The sequence below is a fragment of the Nycticebus coucang genome, chromosome X, assembly GCF_027406575.1.
Source record: "Nycticebus coucang isolate mNycCou1 chromosome X, mNycCou1.pri, whole genome shotgun sequence".
Classification (NCBI taxonomy): domain Eukaryota; kingdom Metazoa; phylum Chordata; class Mammalia; order Primates; family Lorisidae; genus Nycticebus; species Nycticebus coucang.
Window position 1 is genome coordinate 179,660,563 of NC_069804.1, and position 22,521 is coordinate 179,683,083.

The 22,521-nt window shown below is 37.6% G+C and overlaps 1 non-coding gene across 1 annotated transcript; it reads left to right on the forward strand.

Annotated features, from left to right (window-relative positions):
• Nucleotides 1–2,193: 2,193 nt before the first annotated feature.
• Nucleotides 2,194–2,300, forward strand: LOC128578713 (U6 spliceosomal RNA). The gene has a single exon (XR_008377850.1). It is a non-coding gene; the product is annotated as a U6 spliceosomal RNA (small nuclear RNA).
• The last annotated feature ends 20,221 nt before the right edge of the window (nucleotides 2,301–22,521 follow it).

Below are 22,521 nucleotides of genomic sequence, written 5' to 3' on the forward strand. Positions count from 1 at the left end.
TTCATCTCTTATTTGATTCTGTTTTTGGATTTCCTTTTGGTTATTTTCCACTTTATTAGCAATTTCCTTCATTTTTTCCATCATTTCTTTCATTGTTTTCAACATGTGTATTCTAAATTCCCTTTCTGTCATTCCTAACATTTCTTTATAGGTGGAATCATCTGCAGTAGCTACCTCATGGCCCTTGGCAGGGTTGTTCTGGACTGGTTCTTCATGTTGCCTGGAGTTTTCTGGTGATTCTTCCTCATGAGTGATTTCTTTCTTTTTTTTTTTTTTTTTTTGTAGAGACAGAGTCTCACTTTATGGCCCTCAGTAGAGTGCCATGGCCTCACACAGCTCACAGCAACCTCCAACTCCTGGGCTCAAGCGATTCTCTTGCCTCAGCCTCCCAAGTAGCTGGGACTACAGGCACCCGCCACAATGCCCGGCTATTTTTTTGTTGCAGTTTGGCCGGGGCTGGGTTTGAACCCGCTACCCTCGGCATATGGGGCCGGCGCCTTACTGACTGAGCCACAGGCGCCGCCCATGAGTGATTTCTTTTATCTGTTTCCTTGCCCTAAATTTCCTTTCACTTCCTCTTGCTCTTTAAGTTCTCGTGCCTGTGGGCTAAGGGTTACAGGACCAGAAGGGTGAAAAGGTTGAAGAGCAAAAAAGGGATGAAAGAAAGGAGGACCGAATGATAAGAAAAAAAAATAGAGAAAGGAGAGGGGGTGGGTAAAAGGAATATTGACAAAAAAGAAGAGAGGCACAGAAAGAGGGAGACAGAGCAATATAGGTGTACAATAGGGTACTTTGACACAACCTTAAAAAAACCCCACCTTCTGGGGGTGCCCAGTTGGGTGGTTCCCTTGAAGTCAGCAGCTCTTTGCTAACCTGATCAGACACAGTACCCCACCTCCACCAATTAGAGAGGAAAGACAAAAATGCTATAAATCAAACCAAAACAAGCAAACAGAAAACTTTACGGGATTAAATTGGGTGAAAAACCAAATAATAGTGGTAAAAACACTAGCAGAAATGAAATTCTAGTTATTAAAAAAAGCAGCAATGGGAAATTATAATTAAACTAGAAAAATTGAGAAAGAAAAAGGATCTGTATGGAAAAGGTTGAAATTAAAAAACAAAACAACATCAACAACATCAAAATAAACAACAACAAAAAAAAAAACATCCAAACCAAAAAACAAAAACAAAAACAAAAAACACAACCAAAAACAAAGCCGTATGTATATGTTATTGAATATTGTCTGGGCAACACGTGGTCTTTTGGGGTATGAGATGTTAATCACAGTTCTGATACAACTGGAGGCTGCTGATTTCTCAAACCCCAGCAGGTAGACACCCTAAATCTCTCTTCAGCCCAGTTAAAAGGTACTTTGAACTTGTAAACTTGCTGAGCAGAAGCTTTCCCAGGAAAGTGCTTGTCACTGGAATCACTGCTGAAGTGGCTATCCACTTACCCAGTGTGCCAAAACCGGTCTCACTCTGCCCCTGAGGGTTAGGGCTATAAGGCAGCTCAGACCCCACCCTTAGGCTACTTGGTCACTGGGTTACCAGCTCCCACCCGATTCTTGCTCTGTGACCCTGAGGGTGGAGCTTGCTGGGGCAGATTGCACACAATGGCTCTCTGTGACCCACAGCCAAACACTATTAGCTCCGTCTGGCTCAGCGGCTCAGACTGGGGCCCTAGACAACGGCCAAAGTTCTCCGCACTCCCGCTGAGGCTCTCCCCAAGGTAGTTCAACTGAGTGCCAAGTCCAAGGACACCAAAACAGTTCACAGTTAAGGCCTTTCCGGTTTGCAGTCTCACTGCTACTGAACTTACAGTTGCGGGCGGGTTTAGACGGACTGAACACACGCAACCACTTGCCGTTTTTCCACTGTTTTAGTCCTCCTCTTGGGGTCCAGAAGTCTCTCGCTGACTCCCTGTATCCTCACAGGGGTGATGATAGGCAGATCCCACCAGCCAGAGATGCCTGGAGTCCTATCTCCCCAGATTCACGGTGCCCAGATGCAAGGAAGCTGTTACTCAGCCTCCATCTTCACGAACTTGGATTTTTAATTTTATTTTTAAAATTAACATAAAGTAAAATTGACTTTTGGGTGAATTTTAGCATGTGTATATTTGGGTAACCATTACCACAATCAAGATATAGAAAAGCTCCATCATCCCATAAAAATCTCCCATCCTGTGTGCTTGCTTTGGTGGCACATATAACTAAAGTGGAAAGATTCAGAGAAGATCAGCATGGCCCCTGCGCAGGGATGACACACAAATTCAGGAAGCATTCCATATTTTTTTACCTGGAAGGATTTGGAGAGCATCCTCCTAAGTAAAGTATCACAAGAATGGAAAAGCAAGCGTCCAGTGTCCTCAATATTAATGTGAAAGTGGTACGTGAACAACTACATGCACATATGAGAGAAAAACTCATTTAAATTAAAAAAGGGTGAAGGGGGAGGGGGAGGAGGCGTGGCAAGCTCTCACCTATTGGGTACAATGTAGAGGTAAATGGCACACCTCCAGGGTAACAGGTTCAATTGCAACTTAAACTTTACCTAACAAATTCAAGCAATGCAACCTAACTGTGTGTGCCCTTACATTATTCTGAAATTTTAAAAACAATCTCCCCTGCTGTTCCTTTATTGTGACACCTTCTCCAACCTTAACCTTTCCTTGGCAACCACTGATCTGTTCTCCATCATCATAGGTTTTTTTCTTTCTTTTCAAGAGTGTCATATAAATGAAATTATACAGTATGTAACCTTTTGAGATTGGCTTCTTTCACTCAGCATGCCTTTGAGATGTACGCAAGTCGTTACATGTATCAACAGTTCTCCCATTTTTATGGCTGTGTGGTATTCCACAATCTTTTTTAACCATTCACTCATCTATTAAAGGACAATTAGGTTGTTTCCAGGTTTTAGTGATTACAAATAAATTTATTATAAACACTAATGTATATGTTTTGTGTAAGCATAAGCTTTTATTCTCTAGGAAAGAGTGATTACTGAATCATGTAGTAAGTGTATGTTTAACTTTATAGAAAAGAGTCAAACTCTTTTCCAGAGTGACTGTACTATTTTGCATTACTATCAGCAGTGTATAAGAGTTGTAGTTGCTCTGCATTCTTGTCAGCATTTCATATTGTCAATTTTTTTATTTAGCCATTTATTTCTAATCATGTTTCATTATAGTTTTCATTTACATTTCCTTAACATCTAATGACATTGAACATCTTAAGGTGCTTATATTCCATCTTTGTATTTTTCATTGGTGATGTGTATGTTGAATATTTTGCCTACTTATTTATAAAATTGGATTATTTCCTTAATGTTGAGTTTTGAGAATTCCATATGTATTTGCATGCAAACCTTTAGCTGGATTTGTAGTTTGCAAATACATGTATTTCCTCTCAGTCTGTAATTACCTTTTAATGAATTATCTTGACAGTCACTTTAGCAAAGAAACATGTTTAATTTTGATAAAGTCTGATTCATCATGTTTTCTTCTTTCATAGATTTTCTTTGTGTGTTATGTCAAAGGACTCTTTTCTTGACTCCAAATAACAAACATTTTCTGTGTTTTTTCCTATAAGTTTTGTTGTTTTAGATTGTACACATAGATCTGATACACTTTTAGTAAATTTTCCATAAAGTATGAAGTTTTAGTCAAGGTTCATTGTTTTAACTGTGGATTTCCAGTTGCTACAGTATCATTTGTTGAAAAGGCTATTCTTCCCCCATTGACTAATTTTTACATCTTTATAAAAAAAAACAATAGGTACCATCATCTCTTACCTTGAACAGGGACCATGGTCCAAATATGGGTCATCATCAATTTTTGTAAATACAGTTTTATTGTAACATAGACATATTCATTTGTTTATGTATTGTCTATGGCTTCATAAGCAGAGTTAAGTAGTCGTAACAAAAACCATAAGGTTTGCAAAGTTAAAACTATTTTCTACCTTGTCCTTTACAGAGAAAGCTTGCCACCCTTCATGAAGATTACTGCAGCAATGCCTGTGGTACAATGAGCAGGACTATAAAACTATAACCTTGGCAATTTATTTTGGATTGCTTAGACAATGAGCTAGTTGGAGCTGGGGGTTCCCATTTCTCCTAGAAGAAGGGGTTGAAGGCAAACTGAAGTTCCCATGTGACTTGTTTACTCTAGCAAGGAAGATTATACCATTCCATGGGTGACTGACATTCCCAGACAACTCTTCTTCTTCTTCTTCTTCTTCTTTTTTTTTTTTTTTTGGCAGGGGCTAGGCTTGAACCCACCACCTCTGGCATATGGAGCCAGTGCCCTCGTCCTTTGAGCCACAGGCGCCACCCTTTGAGTCACAGGCGCTGCCCCAGACAACTCTTTACAAACCACTCGTACCCCAAATCCAAACTGACCATTGCTCAGCAGCTTGTGTATTCTCCTATGGACAACACTGCTTCTTCCCTTTTGCCTTATGGAAAACAGGGAAGTATGTTCTCCTTGCTGACACCCAGCAGTGCTCAGGGCCTTGGCTTGACATGGGATGACAAGAGGATGGAGCACCTGCGATTTTTTTTTCTGACTTTCCTGGACCTCTAATTTTTTATCTTCATCAATAAAGCCTACCCCCTAACCCACGATATTTGCCTTTGTGCAGTTTACCCTGATGCTTATACATGATAACAGACCAATCACCCTAATGAGACCTATCCGGCATGCCAGTGGGGGACCCCACAGAGGCTGACCTAGCACAAGAGCCTTGTAACTGAACCTTCTGCATACATGTTGGTTCTCTTCCAATTTATTATTCACATTGCATCTAGAGTGGGTCTTTTCAAATCAATCTGTCCTGTAACCCACCTTCCCCTACCAACCAAATTAAAGATAGTACAAAAGATTCCAATTATTCTTAAAATAGATCAAAATCTTTAATGGTCTGATAATACATGGAGTCCTCTGGCCCCTGTCATTCTCTCCAGCCTTCTCTCCCACCATTATTCTTTCCTCTCTGACCCCCAGACAAACATTTTCTCATGTTACCTCCTGCTACTGAGCACATCTCATTCCATATATCTGAAATTCTTTGCCCTTTATCCCTCTTAGTCTTCAGTCCAAATGAAATCTTCCTCAGGGAAGCCTTGCCTCAACTCCAATTCATGTTTCCAGAGCATCAAGAAATGTAGTTGAGAATTTTATGGGGACAGAGCAAGTTGGCAATGCAGAGGATCATTCAGCTGAGCTCTCATAGTATAACTGGGAAAAAAGAGAGAATGAGAGAACCCAGCCATACCTGGGTAGCAACTGAGACATTACACCACCAGCGACATGGCTGTGAGCCAGATACAGTGTGTGATCCAGAGCAATGGAAATCTGACATATTAGGCAAGAATTGCCACCAGCTGGGATTGGCCACCCTGCCACAGAGGTCTAGGATGGGAGGAATGCTATCAAAAGTTTTTGGTTTGTGGGGGGGAAACTGCAAGTTGAGTGGAAAGCTTGGAAGAGTGGGCAAACTCAAAACAGTATACAGCAACCAGATGAGAGTACATTTGGAATGGATTTGCCATCAGTTTCATGGGTGGTGAGGCAGCTATACTGAGAAAGTGTAGGCAGCCGGGGACTGCCATTGAGGGAAGGTCAGGAAAAGGTCTTAGCAGAGGCCTAAAGCATGGCTGTCTTAATTCTGCCTGCCAGGATCAGGAACAAGTTGAGGGACTCCCATACCCCATGGGAACTGATGTCAGGGGGCACAGTGAGACCTGCCCCTAAAGAATTCTGGAGATCTTTAAGATCTCAACCCAGTAGGGTAGAATGCTGAGAAAACAATCAGGAGATCACTGAGGGCAACTAAGTTACAAATAAGGATCACAGTGGCATTTCTCCTCAGTGGATTAAAAGAACCAACATATGGTCTTGATCAATATATGGAACAATCATTTATATTTTTGGAAACAAAATGCAGTTAGCTTCCTACTTCATAGAAGTAAAAAATTCCAGAGGAATTAAGAGCTAAATTTTATTTTAAATAATCCATATATATAATTAAAATAAATTTTTTTGTTTGCTTGTTTTCCTTTTTTTATCACTATTTATTTTATTTGTTTCATGTTGTTTTTTTTTATTAAATCATAACTGTGTACATTGATATAATCATGGGGCATCATTCACTAGCTTCACAGACCGTTTACCAAGTTTCACACTTACAGCAATTCTATTATAATAAATTGCCATATATACTTGGAAAAAAAAAAACAAATAAGGATCACAGAGGTTGCTGGCTGTGTTCTCTGTCTCCTAAGAAAACCACAGTGCCACCTGGTGTCCTGGGGACACATTGCAACAGATATATTCCTATTAAAGCTTGGTCCCTTCTGCTACATACATATATACACACATGTATACATTTTTATTAGCCTTTTTTTTTTACTTCTTTACTATTTTCTCTCTTTTTTTCTATGTTGCTGAGGTAGCTGCTGTTTTGGACTAATTGAGCTTCTTCTTTTTTTTGTTGTTGTTGTGTTTTGTTTCTGCTAATTTGTTTGGTTTGTTCTAATCTTAACTTCCATTTTTACTTTATTCAAGAGTAAGGACTCCTGTATTTCTTGCCATGCTATTTTAGCCTTATTACTTCTCTCTCTCTATTTCACTCCTCTTTGTTCTCTTTTTAAATAGAGACTCTTCTACTTTCCTCACTTTCCCCACATAAATTGCTCATGCAACAACTAAGATATTACCTTTTTTTTTGTTTTTTCTTCTCCCTTTCCTTTTCCTTCTCTCGCTTTTATTTGATACAACTGTATTTTTAATTTTCTCTAACTATTCTTATTTTATTACCCTTATGTTTCCTTTTCTTTTTTTGCTGGGTTATGTGGTAGAATGACTATGGTCTGCTAGGGAGGTCATGGCAGTAATTTGGCTCAAGGAAGCCAAGAGTTCATGGTCTAGGGAGCCCATGTTTGGGCGTGGGAAGACAGTATTGGAAAATCAACACTGTAGAATTTTTCTATTTCTTTTTCATTTTTATTTACTTTTTACTTCTTGTTATTAGTTTTTGCTCTTTTCTTTCTTTTCCAATTTTTGGCAGAGGAAGAGTTTGGCTTTTTTCAAGCTGGCAAGAAGCTCCTGGTTTTGAGGAATTCCCCCAGCTTAGCTCCTCAAAATCCTTGAATTACAGGTGCAGCCCATCAATACCATTTATTCTATTTCTCTGATTCTTTCTTCCTGTCCTCATTCTCTCCTGCTCTTCAATTCTTTTCATTCATCCCACTTCCCATTGTTGCTTTTTCTTTTCTTCTTTGATGTCCTTCTTTTTTCTTTATTTTTTTCCTCTTATTTCTCCCTGCCAGAACTTTACATTTTTCTTCATTTTGACCAAAGCTCTGAGATGAGGTAATTTGAAACAAAAGAGGAAATGAGAGGGAAAAAGGAGGACAAGGAGGTAAACAAGAAGAAAGAACACATGAGGAGGAACAAACAGAAAAATTCTTCTTAAAGCATCGCAAGTATGGAGAAGCAAGAATCAAATGTACTTAATTCTAGTATGAAGGCAGTAGATGAGCTAATACAAGGGGTGGGGTAGAGGAATGAAGGAGCAGGGAAATGGGAGAGGGTTGGGGAAGGGGAGTCACAGTGTATAGCACACCTCTTGGGAGTAGGACACAATTATAAGAGGGAGTTTATCTAACAAATGCAATCAGTGTAACCTAATTCTTTTTACCCTCAATGAACCCCAAACAATAAAAAAAGAAACTTAGTTAAAAACATTTATTTGTATGATTATGTGTTTACTGTCTGTTTATCCCAGTAGACCATAAGATCCATTTCTCTTCTTGTTTCCTAGGAGCCTAGTTTAAAATGCCTGGAATAAAGTGGTTGTTTAATAAAATTAGTTGAATTATATTAACTATTACACAGAAAAAAAGCCAACCCACAAAGACCATATATTGTATGATTCTATTTATATGAAATGTCAAGAAAAGGCAAATCTAGGAGAGAAGTAAAGTAAACTAGTGATTGCCTAGGGCTAGGAGTAGAAATGGTGATTTAATGTGAACTGGCATCAAGAATTTTATTGAGATAATAAAAATACTCTAAAACTGCCCAACTAATTAAATTTACTAAAAATTCATCATATTGTACATTTAAAATTGGGAAATTGATAGCTTATAAATTGTTCCTCAATAAGGGTTTTTTAAAAATCAATTGGCCATACATGTGTGGAACTACTTCTCTTTCTATTCTAGTCCATTGATCTGTGTGTCTATCACTCTGCCTATGTCATTCTGTCTTGATAACTTTGTTTTTTATAGTATGTTTTAAAATTGGATGATGTGAGTCTTCCTATTTTATTCTTTTTCTCTAAATTTTTTTGGCCATCCTAGTGCGTTTGACTTTCTCTATAAATTTTAGAATCAACTTTTCTAAATCCTTTTTTAATGAGCCTTTCTGGAATTTTAATTGGAACTATATTAAGTACATAAATCAATTTTGGAAAAATTGACATCTTTCCTATATTGAGTCTTCTAACTCATGAACACAGTATAACATTCTGTTTATGTCATCTTTGATATTTTTCATTATTTTTATAAAAAATGTAAATATTTTGTTACATTTATGACAAAATACTTAATATTCTTGGAGGTAATATATATATTTAAAAATTTTTCTGTTTTCAGTTGCTCATTGCTGCTGTGTAGAAATACGATTAGTGTTGTGTGTCAAAGTTGTAATCTGCAAGTTTTCCGAAGTTACTTATTAGTTCTTGGAGATTATTTTTCATAAATAATCATGTAATTTGCATAGATACAGTTTCTTTTTTCTTTAATACTCTTGCTAAAGGTTTAAAATTTGATTGATTTCTGGTTTCACTGATTTTTTCTATGTTTTTTAATGTCATTTATTTCTGCTTTTATCTTTATTATTTCATTCTTTTTGCTTGACTTAGGTTTATTTTACTCTCATTTTCCAAATTTATTGAGGTAAGAATTTTTTCTATTATAAACATTTAATGGTTCAAATTTCCTCTAATCAGTGTTTTCACAGCATTTTACAAATTTTGATAATTTTAGTTTTATTTATATTCAATTAAAGTATTACTAGTTTTCCTCAAGGAAAATATATGATCATAAAAGTGTAATGGACATTGAAAGATAAGAAGGGTTGAGGAATAAAAATCTACTTATTGGAGGCCAGACACAGTGCCTCACTCCTATAATCCTAGCACTGTGGGAGGCTGAGCTGGGTGGATTGTCCTGAGTTCATATGTTCGAGACTAGTCTGAACAAGAACGAGACCCCGTCTCTAAAAATAGCTGGGTGTTGTGGTGGGTGCCTGTAGTCCCAGCCACTCGGGAGACTGAGGCAAGAAAATCACTTGAGCCCAAGAATTTGAGGTTGCTGTCAGCTATGATGCCATAGCATTCTACTGAGGGCAACAAAGTGAGACTCTGTCTCAAAAAGAAAAAAAAAAAAAACTACAATGTACACTGTTCTGTTAGTGGGTACACTCAAAGCCCTAATTTCAGCATGACACAATTCATCCATATAATATGAAAAAGCACTTGTACCCCCTACATTTTTGAATTAATAAAATAAAAATACTTTGTTTAATTTCCAAGTGTTTGGATTTTCAGTTATTTTCCTCTCATTAATTTGTAGCATAATTCTTTTGTGTCATAGAACATACTCTATAGGATTTCAGTTCTTTTTAATTTGTTGAGGTTTGTTTTATGTGCCAGGATGTAGTCTGCTTTGGTCAATGTTCCATGTGAACTTGAAAAGAATATTGTTTCTGCCATTTTTTGGCTAGCTAGAACATTTAATACATGACAGCTTCTCTTGCTTGATGGTGTTGTTCATATCCTTGATGAATTTTTTTTGTTTTCTAATTCTATCAGTTACTAAGAAAAGCGTATTGAACTCACCAATTATGCTTGTAGATTTACGTAGTTTTCTTTTCAGTTGTCAGTTTTTGCTTTATATATTATAAATCTCTGTTTCTGGTGCATACACATTTAGAATTTTTATTTCTTTTTTGTGAATTGGTCTTTTTACCATTATATAATGACCCTCTTTATCTCTGATAATCTTTCTTGTTTGGAATTTTATTAATAATTTGTATGACATTTATTTATCCATTCCCGCTAAGTGTAGTTAATGATTGGTGGTATATCTTTTTACGTCATTTTAATTTTCATGTAGCTATGTCATTATATTTAAATGAGTTTCTTGTATACAGGTTATACAGTTGGATGCTGTAAATTTTTACATTTATTCTGGGACTCTCTACCTTTTAAGTGGTGTGTTTAAACCATTTCATGTGACTAATAATAGGTTTGGATTTGGTTTGCCATTCATTATTTGTCCTCTATTTGTTCCTCTTTAGGGTTATTGAAACATTAATGATGCAATGATGCATGTTAAATTATCCATTGTTTTCATTATGTATCTTTGACTAATTATTTTTTATATGTAGCTCTAGTGTAGTGATTTTCTTTTTTTATTTTTTGAGACAGAGTCTCAAGCTGTTGCCCTGGGTAGAGTGCCATAGCATCATAGCTCACAGCAATCTCCAACTTGGGCTCAAGCAATCCTCTTGCCTCAGTTTTTCTATTTTTAGTAGAGATGGGGGTCTCACTTTTCTCAGGCTGGTCTTAAACTAGTGAGCTCAAGCAATCCACCCACCTCATTATACCAGGGTGTTAGGATTACAGGCGTGCATCAGCACACCCAGCCAAGTGCAGTGATTGTCAATCAATGTGCTACGCACAGCAAAATGGTGTGTCATGAGAGGATCTTAGGTGTGCCACAAACATTTTTAAAGGTGTTTAATTAAATCATTTTTGAAATAATTTCAAAGCACAGTAAGTATATTCTTTTTTTTCTCTCTTTTTTTAATCAACATAATATAAGTGTGCTGTGGAAGTTTAACTATTAGGTTCAAGTGTGCCATGAGATTTAAAAGATTGAAAAACCCTGCTCTGGTGATTACAATATACATATTTAACATTTTATAGTTTACTTAGAATTAATATATTAATACTTAAAAGGAATATAAAAATCTTATCACTATATTAGTCCCTTTATCCTCCTAAATCTTATATTGTAGTTTGCATTATGTATTAGATCTTTGTGTATTAAAACCCAATCAGATGATGATATAAGTCTTGATTTCAACTCTTGAATATGCGGTAGAACCTCCATAGTTGACCACCTCGCTGACTGACCACCTCTTTAAGTTGACCTAATTTTCCGAGACCAGACATATATCACATGTATATATCAGTATAATAGACCTCTAGTTCCTTAGGTTGACCACCTCCATCTGTTGACCAGTTTGCTACAGTCCCTTGGGTGGTAACTTTACAGAGGTTCTACTATAATTTAAAAATCAAGATAAAAAGAATAGTCTTTTATAATTACTCAGATATTTATCATTTATATTGTTCTTCTTTCATTCCTGATGTTCCAAGTTTCCTTCTGGTACCATATCCCTCTTAAGAGTGAAGAATTTCCTTTAGCAAATCTTTAGAGCAGTTATGCTGGCAATTAATTCTCTAAGTTTTCCTTCACTTAAGAATATCTTTGTTTTACATTCCTTCCTTAAGGATATTTCCACCTAAAATTGTGGGTTGAGAGTTGTTTTTTAACACCTTCAAAGTGTTTTACATTTTCCTTCTAGCCTAAATGTTTTCTGATGAGTGTCAAGCATTCCCTAAGCAGCAATATGGTAGCAGCTGGTAGATTGAGTGTTACTCTTCCATAGACTCAGATAGTATGGAGTCAGCAAGTCCGAATGTTGTTAGACAGTTGATTAGTTACACAGATAGTATAAACAAGATCAGCATGGGTCAACTTTCTTCATCCTATGCCATAATATGACACTGAACTGGATGGGCCAGATGGTTAACAATATAAGTAGGGATCACTGTGTCATAGAATAGCCAACTGTGGACTTTAGATAAGCAGTTTTATAGCTTAAAGCTGTACCCCACGAGGAGGAGGCAAAATGGACACTCCTACATTTCACCAGAACCAGGGAGGTAGATGAGTACTTGGGTCTTGGCCTCCTCACAAGATAGGGAAGCAAGTGAGAAGCAACTTTTTGATAGATCCTCATAGGTTGACTATCTTACTATGTTTTAGGAAGATCACAAGATGGTTCCTTAAGACTTAGGTCAAACTATGGCTTTTCTTGGTTTGTGTGGCCTATGGGGATACATGCAAGGTGGTTAGAGTACACTGGTGGAGCTGTTGCAATGCAATAAGAAATCCACAGATAGTGAAGTCATTGTTTTGTTATAAATAATATGTTTTTTCTGGCTGCAGTCAAAAATTTTTTTATCTTTAGTTTTCAGCAGCTTTTTTTTTATTTTTCTTTTCTTTTTTTTTTGAGACAGAGTCTCACTATGTCGCCCTCGGTGCTCTGATGTCACAGGTTACAGCAACCTCAAACACTTGGGCTTAAGTGATTCTCTCGCCTCCTCCTCCCAAGTGGCTGGGACTACAGGCACCTGCCACAACACCCAGCTGTTTTTTGGTTGTAGTTGTCATTGTTGCTTTTAGCAGGCCTGGGCTGGGTTCGAACCCACCAGACCCAGTGTATGTGGCAGGCACCATAACCACTGAACTACGGGCACCAAGACAGTTTTCAGCAAGCAGCTTTATTATGATGTATATAGCCATGGGTTTCTTTGGGCTTGACCTATTTGGATTCCACTAAGCTTCTCAGACCTGTAGGTTTTTGTCTTTTGCCATATCTGGAAACTTTTCAGCCATTATGTCTTCAAATTTTACATGTGCCACATTTGTGGGTCTTCTATGATGCCAGCCCCTCTTTTCAGAAAAGAAGGCTCCTCTTTCTCACACCTTTGGTACCTGGGTCTCTGCTCCCAGTGCTTTTATTGCCACCGCCACTACCACTGTGGGATCAGAGGCCTGAGAAGAAAAGGAGCGAGAAAAAGGAAAAATAAAATAAAGTGGGGGATTTCTCCTATTCTTTTTGAAAGTTATCCACTTTTCTGCTTCTTTTTTTTTTATTAAATCATAGCTGTGTACAATAATGCAATCATGAGGTACAATGTGCTGATTCCACACACAGTCTGAAATATTTTCACCTAACTGGTTGACATAGCCTTCATGGCATTTTCTTAATTATTGTGTTCAAACCCTTATACTCCACACTTAGTAAACTTCTCCTGCACTCTTCCAAGATGCACCCTAGATGTGGACCCACCAATCACCCTCCCTCCACCCTTCCTCCCCCTCCCTTCCCCTCCCTTGCCTCCTTCCCCATATTCTTGTACTGAGATTGGGTTATAGCCTTTGTGTGAAAGCTATAAATTAGTTTTATATTAGGGCTGAGTACATTGGGTACTTTTTCTCCCATTCTTGGGATACCTTGCTAAGAAGACTATTTTCCAGCTCCATCCGTGTAAACATGAAAGAGGTAAAGTCTCCACCATTCTTTATGGCTGCATAATATTCCATAGTGTACAAATACCACAATTTATTAATCCATTCATGAGTCGATGGGCACTTGGGTTTTTTCCATGACTTAGCAATTATGAATTGGGCTGCAATAAACATTCTGGTACAAATATCTTTGTTATAGTGTGATTTTTGGTCTTCTGGTTATATACCTAGTAGAGGAATTATAGGATCGAATGGCAGGTCTATTTTTAGATCTCTAAGTATTCTCCAAAAATCTTTCCAAAAGGACCATATTAGTTTGCATTCCCACCAGCAGTGCAGAAGTGTTCCCTTTTCTCCACATCTGCGCCAACATCTCTGGTTTTGGGATTTTGTGATGTGGGCTAACCTTATTGGAGTTAGATATCTCAAAGTAGTTTTGATTTGCATTTCTCTGGTGGTTAAGGATGATGAGCATTTTTTCATGTGTCTGTAGGCCGTGCGCCTGTCTTCTTCAGAGAAATTTCTCTTCAAGTCCCTTGCCCAGCCTGAGATGGGATCACTTGTTCTTTTCTTGCTAATACATTTGAGTTCACTGTGGATTCTGGTTATTAAACCTTTGTCAGAGGCATATCCTGCAAATATCTTCTCCCATTCTGAGGGCTGTCTGCTTGCTCTACTTATTGTGTTCTTGGCTGTGCAGAAACTTTTTAGTTTCATCAAGTCCCAGTAGTGTATTTTTGATGCAGCTTCAATTGCCCAGGGGGTCCTCCTCGTAAAATGTTCGCCCAGGCTGATTCCTTCAAGAGTTTTCCCTGTGATTTCTTCTAGTATTTTTATAGTTTCAAGTCTTAAGTTCAAATCTTTAATCCAGTGAGAGTCTATCTTAGTTAATGGTGTGAGATGTGGGTCCAGTTTCAGTCTTCTACAGGTCACCAACCAGTTCACCCAGCACCATTTGTTAAATAGGGAATCTTTTCCCCATTGAATGTTTTTAATTGGCTTGTCAAATATCAAATAATCGTAAGTAGCTGGATTCATTTCTTGGTTCTCTATTCTGTTCCATATATCTACCTCTCTGTTTTTGTGCCAGTACCATGATGTTTTGATCACTATTGATTTATAGTATAGTCTGAGATCTGGTAGCGTAATTCTTCCTGCTTTGTTTATATTTCTGAGTAATGTCTTGGCTATTCGAGGTTTTTCTGATTCCATATAAAATGGTGTATTATTTTTTCAAGGTTTTTAAAGTATGACATTAAAATTGTATATTGCTTGGGTAGTATAGACATTTTGACAAGGTTGATTTTTCCCAGCCATGAGCATGGTTATGTTTTTCCATTTGTTAACATTTTCAGCTATTTCTTTTCTTGGAGTTTCATAGTTCTCTTTATAGAGATCTTTCATGTTCTTTGTCAGATAAACTCCTAAATATTTCATCTTCTTTGGCGCTACTGTAAATGGAATAGCATCCTTGATTGTTTTTTCAGCCTGGCTATTGTTGCTTTATATAAAGGCTACAGATTTATGGGTGTTGATTTTGTATCCTGAGACATTGCTGTATTCCTTGATCACTTCTAAGAGTTTTATAGTAGAATCCCTGGTGTTTTCCAAATATACAATTATATCATCTGTGAAGAGTGAAAGTTTGATCTCTTCTGACCCTATATGGATACCCTTGGTTGCCTTTTCTTCTCTAATTGTGATGGCTAAAACTTCCATTACAATGTTAAAGAGCAATGGAGATAATGGGAAACCTTGCCTGGTTCCTGATCTGAGTGGAAATGGTTTCAATTTAACTCCATTCAATACAATATTGGCTGTAGGTTTGTTGTAGATGGTCTCTATTAGTTTAAGAAATGTCCCTTCTATACCCATTTTCTTAAGTGTTCTGATCATGAAAGGATGCTGGATATTATCAAAAGCTTTTGCTGCATTAATTGAGAGAATCATATGGTCTTTGTTTTTTAATTTATTTATGTGCTGAATTATATCTATAGATTTACGTATATTGAACCAGCCTTGAGACCCTGGGATAAAACCCACTTGGTCGTGGTGTATAATTTGTTTGATGTATTGCTGGGTTCTGTTTGCTAGGATCTTGTTGAATATTTTTGCATCAATATTTATTAGTGATATTGGTTTATAATTTTTTTTTCTTGTTGGGTCTTTTCCTGGTTTGGGGAAGAAGATGATGTCTGCTTCATGGAATGTGTTGGGTAGTATTCCTTCCTTTTCTATATTTTGGAAAAGTTTGAGTAATATAGGTACTAGTTCCTCTTTAAATGTTTGGTAGAATTCTGATGTGAAGCCATCTGCTGGACCTGGGCTCTTCTTTTTAGGAAGATTTTATATAGTTGATGTTATTTCAGAACTTGTTATGGGCCAGTTCAAAATTTCCACGTCATTCTGGCTAAGTCTTGGGAGGTGGTGTGCTTCCAAGTATTCATCAATTTCCTTCAGGTTTTCGTATTTCTGAGAATAAAGTTTCTGGTAGTACTCATTAAGGATTTTTTTAATTTCTGAGGAGTCTGTTGTTATTTTGTCTTTACCATTTCTGACTGATGAAATTAGAGATTAAAAAAAATTAGAGATTTTACTTTTTTTTTCCTGGTTAGGTTAGCTAAAGGTTTATCTATTTTATTGACCTTTTCAAAAAACCAACTTTTTGATTTATTGATCTGTTGTATAATTCTTTTGTTTTCAATTTCATTTAATCCAGAATTAGTTTCTCCTGGAACCCTGCCTGGGTTCCTACATTAGGCCCAAGATTAGAGATACTAGAAGAAAAAATGATAAACTCACCAACAATTTGGTACTTCAAATTCTGATCTTCCTCTGCAATCTTTCTGCTACTATGTACTTTTCAAAGTTCTCACATAGCTGCCCCATGTACAGTGTTTAAATTTTATAATTTTATTCAATAAGAGAGACAAGGTACATTTGTGTTTAGTCAATCTTAACTGAAGCTGGAACTCCCTTGGCTTTAATTTTGTCACCTGAGAACTAAGACAAAATATGTCCATATAGCCTAAATGGATTAAGAACATGATCTTTCTAATCCAGAAATTCTTATCCAGAATGATGAGATTGTATGTAATTTTTAGATGTTTCTGGGATTTCCTAAAAATTCATGTATTTGAACAAAAGAACATTCAACTAACTCACATTACAGTAGTGCCCCTTTTCTCAAAACAAGTCATTCACTAGGATTTTGTGTTATTGCTATTCTTCAAGGCTTACTTCAAAACTCTTACCTTACTTAGTACACCAGTTCCATATGATTGATATATCACAAACTATTCCAATCCTAATCATGCTCCAGCATTAAATTATTTACTCTAAATAAGACCCCCCCAATTCTCATATATATGTTACTACTGACTTTATTTTCTTAGATATTACTAAGACTGTTAAATTTTATAATGATTATGGTCTGTGTAATAGTCAAGGTTCTCCAGAGAAAAAGAACCAATACGGATACACACACACACACACACACATATATAGACATATGTGTGTGTATATAAGTGTATGTGTGTATATATATATATACATATTTGAAGCAAGCCATATATATATATATATATATATACACACACACACATATATATATGTATGTATGTATGTATAAATGTCCCCTATTGGTTCTGTTTCTCTGGAGAACCTTGACTAGTACACACACACTTACACACACATATCTATATGTTTATATATGTGTGTGTGTGTATATATATATATATATATATGCATAAATGAGGAATTGACTCATGTGATTATGGAGGCTGAGAAGTGCCAGAATCTGCCATCTGAAAGTCGAAATCCCAAGAAGGCTAATGGGGTAATTTCAGTCCAAACATGAAGGTCCAAGATCTGAGGGACTGATGGGGGATTAAGTCCTGATGTGAGTCAAAAGGCCTGAAAATATGATCCTCTGATGTCTGACAGTAGGAGTATAGAAATCTCTCCCCTTAAGCAAAGAGCAAATTTTCTCTTCCTCTAACTTTTTGCTCTATTCAGGCATCAGTGGATTAGGTGATGCTCACCCGCATTGGTGAAGGTGATCCTCTTCAGGATCCTTTTCAGTTTGTTAATTCAAATATTAAACTCTTCTAGAAACACCGTCGCAGGTACACCCAGAAATAATGTTTTGTCAGCTATCTGGGAATCATTTAGCCTGGTCAAGTTGACACATGAAATTAAACATCACAGGTGTGTATGTGTGTGTATGTGTGTGTGCATGTGCATTTGTGTGTGGTGGGGTCAGCAGTTGACAAACCTTATCTCAAAATCGTCTTGTGGGACCAACATAGCAACTGAAAGACCTTACCAATTCTTACCACTTTCATAAAAAATAAAGTAGTTTGGATAGATCATTAAATAAAGATCTTAACAAGTGATCTTTATTACATTTACTCTCATTTATACATTACAAATGAGAGTAGTGAAAATTATCAAATTCACTTATACATACTAACCTTTACTGAATAGAAAGTTCCCTGGATCTTACCCTTTGTCATTGCTAATGAGAGGTTTCTACATTTTTTTTTTGCTTTATTGCACATGATATGGAGAAGAAGACAATTTTATTTATGTCTGCTTCTTTGTTCAATAATTTTCCTATATTAGAATCATATGTTAACTCCCCCAAGTCTCTCCCAAGTTCCCCAACACATACCTCAAAGTGCTTGTTAACTTCTGTTCCCCTTTTCCTCAAATGAACATTCTCATTTTTATACATGCAAATCAAGTCATCTGTATTGAAGAGAAACAAACCATAATTATTGGATACCTGAACTGTAAATGCCACACACTAGTGGTAATTTAAGAGTGTGTTTCATTAAAGAAAAATAACCCATTTACCCTTATTCCAGCTTATTTACAGGATATATTACTTGTCTGCTCTCTTTATTTTGCCTAATTTCTCAAGGGATTTTTACTCTTTTTGATTTTTATTTTAAACAGTACTGACATTGGTGTTTTTTTATTATTAAATCATAGCTGTGTACATTAATGTGATCATGAGGCACCATACACTGGTTTCAGAGACCGTTTGACACATTTTCATCACACTGGTTAACATAGCCTTCATGGCATTTTCTTAGTTATTGTACTAAGACATTTACATTCCAAATTTACTAAGTTTCGCATTGGTGTTTTTAAAATTATCATGTAAATATGTTCTGTGATTATTTACCTGTGATGTGAGGCATTGTGATTTTGAAATCTGTATCTTTACAACTTTGCATTGCATTTGAGAAATGTTTGCTGTGGCATTAACCATCATGTATCATGGCTTCCTTCTACTCTCCAGCTTCTTTTCATTACTCCAAAGTTTCTACACCTGCCTCCTGCTTCAAAATCCACCCAACTCTCCTTTCAATTTCCCATCTCAGGTCCCACATTTTCTAATTAGCCCTATCAGGATTGACTCACATACACTCAAGCAGAGATTTGTTTCTGGTAAAGTCTACAGAGGTAAAGCTATGTACACCAGAATTTTGCTTGAGGGGAACTCATAGTGGAGAAAGGATTTTTATAATTTCATTTTTTCTTTGGGGACTTTATTTCCATTCTCTTGCTTCTTATCAAAGCAACTCATAGGGATTTTTTTCTGTATATTTGTATTTCTGTATTTACAAATAACTTTGATAAACATTTGATCCTGACAAGAATTGCTTAAGGCAGGGAGCAGCAGCATTACTCTTCTTGAACAGATTAGGAAACTAAGGCTCACCAAAGAAAGGGGCATGAAACTAAATGTGCTAAACTAAATGGTTTTCCCATGATTGTGGGTTTTTTGTTCACTCATTCATTTATTTATTGACAAATATCTTCTGCACTCTTAGGATATATACATTTTTGTGCTGGGTGCTAGGCCCCACTCTTGTGTTATTCTTAGACCACTGAAGTAGACAGATGAGATAACTTCCTTTAGAATTTGGATAACAAAATTCTCTTGCTGATCTGATTTTATTTCTAGATCACGTCTAGGCATATTTCAGCTGAGCCCAAAGTCAATTAGAAATTAATGAAAGGAGGAAAAACAACAATAAATTGGTGCTCAAGAGACATTAGGTACCAAAGTGGACGCAGTCTTTCGCTGTGAGTACAATCTTAGACATCTAACTGCTTTCATCTCTCTGTTTCTTCATCTTAGAAAAGAGGCTTTAGACTAGAAGTACTGTTAGCTCTAAGAATCTCATCTTTAAGGATTCGTATTAATTGACTTTTACTATCTATTCATAGATACAGTAGGTCAAGGTCTCTCAGTGTGGAGGGGGGCTACATTCCCCAAGGTGAGGTATGTCCTGTGAAATCCAAGCATGTGGAATTTAAAAAGGAGCTTTAAATATGACAATCACATTTTTCAAAAAAGGGAGGAAAATTATTGTTTTTGTATTGCTCACTGCAAATGCAAAGTTAAGGTAGCCTTCTAGAACAGAGAACATCAGTGTAATTTTACAGTTGACATGGAGGATGGTGGGAGGAGTAGCACATTATCAGCTGACCTAAAGAGTCCATGGGTTTTAATTACAGGGTGCTCTGCTAAGCTTGCAGGAACAGCAGACAGAGGCAGGCAGGCATCAAAGACTCTTTGGCCACCCCTGTACCCTAGGGAGTCCCTGGTGTGTTGCCTGCTTGGTGTCACTCACTCCTTCTCCCTCCAGGTCCCTGCCTGTGTTATGGGGAGGGGGTTTCTGCCGCTGTACTCTCTCCCGGCCACAGCAGCTCCCTGATGGAGTTCCCTATTACTCCAATTACTGCCTGCTGCATGCCACGTGGCCAATTATTTTAACAGCCATTTACCTCGGTGTGCAGTCTTCCTTTATGGACAATTTAATCTTGGTTTTGATCTTGACATTGTGCTTTTCCCCTTTTGGTTTACCAACTTGTTGATTTCAGTGAGCATGCTCTTGCTGCCCAATCCTCTCTTGATTTCATCTCTCATTTCATCGAACCTGTCTGTTTTCCTGGCTCTCCCCCTCACTGCTGTAGGTCTCCACTTCACCAGTTAGCACTTTGGTTCCCACTCCCTCTCCAAGCCTCATCTGCAGCTTTGTCTATCTAGCGTTAAGCCACCCGTACCTTTCTGTCATATTCTTGCAGATTGCTAGACCTGATGCATTGATTTTCCCCTTTTCTGCCAGTGAAAATAAATAGTTACTTGCTAAATGATTGTGCTTTTCAAGCCTCCTGCTACTTGAAGCTCACAAATTATCATTGATCAAGGACTTTCATTAAGTGCATCATTAAACAAACACTATTCTTTAACACACGCGAAACCTGTCTTTCCCGTGGAAGAAGAAAGCAGGAAGCAGACCAGGGTGATTCTGTTGCTAAGTTCTTCCTATGAAGATAGCGTGAAGAGTGGCCCCTTCATCTCCATGCGGCCTGCTCTGCTCTCCACACGAGCACGTAACTGGCAGTGACATAAATCAATTTTTTACGGATTAACAGGGCTTCTGTGCAGAAGACAGACAGGGCTCCTAGTGACTCGCATCTAAAGAATGCTCCTGATTTCTTTTCTTGCCCCCTTTAAAGTAAAATAAATACAGTTGAAAGTCTCCTGAATTCTAGCAAAGCTCGGTTGAAGGAAGCAACTTGCCATACACAGCTGACTCTCCTTGCCCCCCCAAAGGCCACTCAGTCACCTTCCAAACCTCATCCTCTGTGGCACCCCTTTGAAAAGCCATTGTTTCTATTTCATCTGCTAAATGTGGCCACTGACTCCTCATTTTCCCCTTTGAAGCCCAGCAAAAAGGGGAAATTGGAGGGAGTAAAGCACCTGGGAAAAGCCGCCCAAGAGCAAACATCAAAATGCCTACACCCTGCATGTGTTAGGAGGAAAAAAAAAAAAAAAAAAAAAACATCAGTGAAAGCCAGTGGGAGCCAACAGCATGTGTTTCTTATTCCTAAAACCCCAGCAGGCTTCACTCCACCCAGACCAACTTTTGAAATGTAAAGGAGAAAAAGGAGAGAGGATGATTAACAAAGAAAAGAAGCCATGCTTAGATGATGATTTTATTTCCCAGATACGCCTTTCCTGCCTCATTAATATACTTCTGGAGTGGATGAAAGTACTTGGCATCCAAAGCAGGTAGTAATGGCCCATCAAGAGATACCATATCAGCTTCCTAATGCCTTATCAAAGGTTTATTGAAGAATACAGTCATCTTGCTACTCTCACTGGTTTTAAAGAGTTACATGAAGACAAATGAAATGCCCCTTTCCTTCATATGTTTCCCCCCAACCATTTCTGACAGTGTCTTTCATGTATAAATCATACTTCTCTGATAGCGTTTGGCTGGGTCTATCATGTTAACAATGGTACAAAGACAAGGCCAAAGGGCTGAGCAAGTGCTTTGTGTTCATTTAAAGATGCAGAAACATGCTCACAGTGTATTAAACCCCGGAGAGCAGTGGGCTATTGAACATGCTATGTGCATTATTACTGGTGCTGAAACAACTTGGTGTTTATAAAGTGGCAAATATGTTATTGGAACTCTGTGTATAGATACAGTTGAGACTGTATTATTAACAAGAATAAAATGGAAACATTACCCTTCAGCAGTGGTTTTATTCAAACCAAACCTGTTTGTCCCTGTGAAATAATAGAAGCAGATTTACTCAGGTGCCCGGGCTGGAGTGTCTCAGTGCTCCAGACAGTAGCAGTAAGTCTTGTCTCTTGTGTATTAAAAGCCAGTCCCATCTTACCCCATCACCACCCTACCCTACTCGAATGATATCTCTCAGGGTCTGTACACCTGTGCCATTGCACCCAAGGCACTGTGGCAGAACTCCTATCCTGAAGCTCAGCCCTTATCACACATCTCCCTACTCAGCAGACTCATCCCCAAACCTTGAAAAACTTCAGTTTGCTTGCATAATAAGGCCCTATTGCTTTGTCCTGGCATTTGAGGTCATCCTCTGTAAGAGTCCTCAAGCCCCACCAGCACCACATTTCCACACCAATATTTTGCTCCTGTTTCCCTTCATGTATCCTCTCCTGCAGCCAAGTGAACAACTTCTTGTTCCCCATACACCTTTCCCAGCCCTGACTTCATGGTTAAGCAATTCCTTCCACTGAAGGGAACAGGGTAGAGTTGGGGGGGA